We start from the raw sequence: 5,415 nt of genomic DNA, 5'->3' as shown, positions 1-5,415 counted from the left end.
AATAAAGAGTAACACACAGATACACAATTTATGCTCCAAAATAGCCTTTATTATGCTAAGATATTATGTTACATTCTCTTTCTACCCTACGCACACAGCTGCAGGGGCCTCCGCACTCAGCTGCAGGCTTACCAAGGTCTCCATGCACACAACTGTAACAGCTTTTGCCTTCGCCTAAGTATAGAAAGACAAACTTCTTACTTGGATAATTCACTGCTTAACTAACTTAGATATCCTTCATGACTCTCTATGAATCCTTTTTATATCATCTTCTGTTATAATACCATGGTCCACGAACCATGGGCAGGTCACAAAACAACTTAAATTCTAACAACCTAAGGGTATTTGACCTTCCTAAGCTTTGACTCCTATTGACCTTCACGATGTGCTCCTTAAAATGTGGAGACTTTACAATAATAAAAAAACCAGTTTACAAAATTGACCCTAGGGGACCCTGTCCCAACACATGATACAAAATAAGAAGCTTTGTATGTGTTTCTATTTCTGCAGCTTTCTATTCTATGTGTCTCTCTAATGAGCCAATTACTTCCCTCTCAAGATGCACAATTGAAGATTCAGTAGTTTGTAGATTTTCCTTAAGCCTTTCATTTTCTTCATAAACATTTAGTGCATCATTGTTGGTATAATGACCTAAACTCCACCCATATTTCCATTCACCATTTGACCTTGTTGCATCTTAATGAATTCCACCCTTTTTGCTATCAATTTTGCAAGAGTTCCATATATTTATAATCTTCATAATAACGTCATCACCTTAAGTTTTATTGTTTTCTTATCATAGATAGAGAATACATTACTGAAGAATCAACTGCAGAATAAAGTTTTCATGTTCCAGATGCTCATGGATGAGAATGTTCAAAACAATTCTAGCCCTAGAGAGATTTGTAAATTGATATCCTATCAATAAATTGTTTTTTTGTTTGAACGTGAAATTGTAATATTTCTCAAATTGGACTGGCATGTTGCCCTATTCTTGGTCATCTTATGAGCAGGAATTTAATAATTACTATTTTCATCCTAGAGATACAACAATAAAGATAAAATATAATATCTTTTTTATAATTTTAACCTTATATACAACCAACCTTTAAACTTCCTTAATGATTGTGGTTTTGACAATAGTTTCCATACATTAAGCTTTAGCATGGGTATAATATTGACATAACACGATTAAATGTGGGGATAGGTTGAATTGTGGTTCATCTTGATAGATTTTAGAAAGAACATACCTATACATCACCTTATTTTCTCAACATATCCTCATACCCATCGTCTACATGAAGGTTTGAGAATGGTTGCATTAATTGAATAAGGAGGGTCATTTGAATGACTAGAGATAGTTTGATCAACTTAGGACATTCATTCAACTAATTGTAGAAAGTTTGAATAACTAAGGAGGGTCATTTTACCATTGGAATATCAATTTCCAAATATGTGACCCTATTACTTTGTATTGGAGAGAGCTTTGTAACTACTATAACTAGCATAAGTTTGTACATGATTGCTTCATATCATGGATTTCTAAGCTACATCACTTCCTTTTTTATATGCCAGGAACAATGAATTGAGTCAACTTTTGCGTTGATTAACATTAATAGTTGAACATGTATAGATTACCATCACATTACAAGCCCAATAAAAGGCACTTCTAATTTCTAATGCTTTCCCTCCAATAATGTTCTTGTCCTTGTATTAAAATGTGCAATGATGCTTATCTGCTTATACATAGCCAATCTTTAAATTTCCATAATGATTCTGGTTTTTCCATGAAAACCCTTCCTTCTTTTTTATGCATTATGGATATTATATGATGAGTCTTTGTTTTAGGATTGTGTCTAGATCACTTGCCATAGGATGATTAAATTTGGGGATAGGTTTAATTGTGGTTCATCTTGATAGAAAGTTCATCAACACCACAAGACAATGAAATTGTCCACAAGAAATCAAGTAAAAGGTCTTCTTTGTGATCCCGCTACAATCATATGATATATAGCAATGAAAAGCTCTTGTGGGATGCTCCTCTATTAGGACACACACACACACACATATGACATGCTTTGCATGCAAACCCTTCATATGTCCTCATCAACACTTCCAACCAATATAATTTGACACTGCTCTGTAAATTTGCAACTGGAAGTATAAGAGCATATACAATATATCTAAATGATGCAACCAAATCAATCTGTAACATGATACACAATAAGAAGTTGTGTAATTGTTTCTATTTCTGCAACTTGATGTTCTGCTTGTCTCTCTAATGAGCCAACTTCCCTCTTGAGCTGCACAATTGAAGATTCAACTATTTGTAGATTTTCTTTAAGCCTTTCATTTTCTTCATAAACATTTAGTGCATCGTTGTTGGTAGAATGATATGAACTCCACCCATATTTCCATTCACCACTTGACCTTTCTGTTTGCCTTGAACATGCCAATCATTGACCAATACTGTTAATTGATTCAATAGGCTTGAAAATATGCCTAGGAGGTGAAAGAAACCTTGTTGCATCTTGATGAATTCCACCATTTTTGCTGTCAATTTTGCAAGACTTCCATAAGGACAAGGTTATTTATCATCTTAATAATAAGGTCATTACCTTAAGTTTTATTGTTTTCTTATCATAGATAGAGAATACAGTACTGAAGAATCAACTGAAGGGTAAAGTTTTCATGTTCCAGATGCCTATGGATGAGAATGTTCAAAAAGGTTCTAGCCCTAGAGAGATTTATAAATTGGTTAGCCTCCTTCACTTTCAGATTTTGTAAATTGATATCCTATCAATAAAGTGTTTTCTGTTTGAACATGAAATGGTACTATTTCTCAAATTGGGCTGGCATGTTGCCCTGTTCTTGGTCATCTTGTGAGCAGGAATTTCATAATTACTATTTGTACCCTAGAGATACAACAGTAAAGATAAAATATAATACCTTTTTGATAATTTTGACCTTATACAGAACCAACCTTTAAACTTCCTTAATGATTGTGGTTTTGAAAATAGTTTCCATACATTAAGCTTTAACATGTGTATAATATTGACATAACATGATTAAATGTGGGGATAGGTTGAATTGTGGTTAATCTTGATAGATTTTAGAAATAACATACATATACATCACCTTATTTTCTCAACATATCCTCATACCGATCGTCTATATGAAGGTTTGAGAATGGTTGCATTAATTGAATAAGGAGAGTCATTTGAATTACTAGAGATAGTTTGATCGACTTAGGACATTCATTCAACTAATTGTAGGCAATTTGAATAACTAAGGAGGGTCATTTTACCATCGGAATATCAATTTCCAAATATGTGACCCTATTACTCTCTATTGGAGAGAGATTTGTAACTACTATAACAAGCATAAGTTTGTACATGATTGCTTCATGTCATGGATTTCTAAGCTACATCACTTCCCTTTTTATATGCCAGGAACAATGAATTGAGTCAACTTCTACTTTTCTTAACATTAAAAGCTGAAAATGCATAGATGACCATCACGTTACAAGCTTGATAAAAGGCACTACTCATTTCTAATGCTTGCCATCCACTAATGTTCTTGTACTTGTATTAAAATGTGCAATTATGATTATCTCCTTATACACAACCAATCTTTAAACTTCCTTAATGATTGTGGTTTTTCCATGAAAACCCTTCCTTATTTTCTATGCATTATGGATATTATATGATGAGTCTCTATTTTAGGATAGTGTCTAGGTCACTTGACATAGGATGATTAAATGTGGGGATAGGTTGAATTGTGGTTCATCTTGATAGAAAGTTCATCAAAACCACAAGACAATGAAAATTGTCCACATGAAATCAAGTAAAAGGTCTTCTCTGTGATCTCGCTGCAATCATATGATATATAGAAATGGAAAGATCCTATAGGATTCTCCTCTGTTAGGACATCTAATATATGTGTGTGTGTGTGTGTGTGTGTGTGTGTGTGACATGCTTTGCATGCCAACCCTTCATATGTCCTTGTCAACACTACCAACCAAGATAATATGATACTACTCTGTAAATTTTCATATGGAAGTATAAGAGCATATACAATATATATAAATGATGCAACCAAATCAATATGTAACATGATACACAATAATAATTTTTTAAGTGTTTCTATTCCTGCAACTTCTTGTTCTGCTTGTCTCGTTAAGCCTTTCATTTTCTTCATAAACATTTAGTGCATCATTGTCAATAGAATGATCTAAACTCCACCCATATTTCCATTCACCACTTGACCTTTCTGTTTTCCTTGAACATGCTAATTGTTGACCAATACTGTTAATTGATTCTATAGGCTTGCAAGTATGGCTAGGAGGTGAAAGAAACCTTATTGCATCTTAATGAATTCCACCCTTTTTGTTGTCAATTTCATGAGTATCAGGCACCTATTTTCTTGGACCTGAAGGTGATAGAACATCATCGACAACACAACCTCTATAGTTTCCATTTGCTTCAGTACTTGGCTGATTGGATGAGGTGTCTAGACCATCAGAACTCAAGTGTATTGCTGAGGTGGCACGGGATGTGTCCTTGACATCATGGCCATCTACATTGTCTTCAGTAGCTAATGCATTTCTATGAGGTTCGTTGTCAACAGTCTGTGGTATACGAAAACCTCTTTCGGTAATCTCTCTTTGTTGCTCAAATTCTCTAAATCCTGTCTTTGAAGTAAGTGGTTGGACTGTACCATGTAAAGTAGTACCAAAACTACAACTTTGAAGGGGAAGAGAGACAAACGTTGGCTTTACAACTTCTGCAAAATCTTCTAAGTTGATGCTAGCCTCTCCAAGGATGTCATGCCGAGAGGAGACCATTGAAACAACAAGCTTGAATAGCTTTTCATCAATTTTTTTGGTTTTGGCATCCTGAAGAAGTCTTGTTGTTTCATATATAGGGTCAAACCATTTGCAACTCCCATTGCGGACAGAATCCATCCACTAATGTTCTTTTCCTTGTATTAAAATGTGCAATGATGCTTATCTCCTTATACACAACCAACCTTTAAAATTCCTTAATGATTTTGGTTTTGACAATAGTTTCCATACATTAAGCTTTAGCATGGGTATAATATTGCAAGACTTCCAAAAGGACAAGTTATTTATCATCTTCATAATAAGGTCATCACCTTAAGTTTTAATGTTTTCTTATCATAGATAGAGAATACATTATTGCATTTAGCCTTAGTTATCCTATTCACTAATCTCTTTAATGGATAAAGTGGAATTGCTTGAATACTCTATTTTTCCTCATGCTTTTCCTCAAATCCATATCTAAATTTATTGTTAAATATTTCCTTTCTTTGTGATATCGAACATATCTTAAACTAATGCTTCTGATTCATTGTTAAATATTTCCTTTAAGATATTTCTATCATTTTTTATAT

General features: G+C 33.7%; 1 pseudogene; it reads right to left on the bottom strand.

The window, feature by feature from the left end:
• Positions 1 to 2,201: 2,201 nt before the first annotated feature.
• On the bottom strand, positions 2,202 to 4,966 carry LOC149141445 (uncharacterized; annotated as a pseudogene).
• Between the last annotated feature and the right edge of the window lie 449 nt (positions 4,967 to 5,415).

Source organism: Pinus tabuliformis, chromosome X, assembly GCF_031772625.1.
Source record: "Pinus tabuliformis cultivar Carrire ecotype Pingquan chromosome X, CPIR1, whole genome shotgun sequence".
NCBI lineage: Eukaryota > Viridiplantae > Streptophyta > Pinopsida > Pinales > Pinaceae > Pinus > Pinus tabuliformis.
This window is presented reverse-complemented; position numbering and strand designations above follow the sequence as displayed.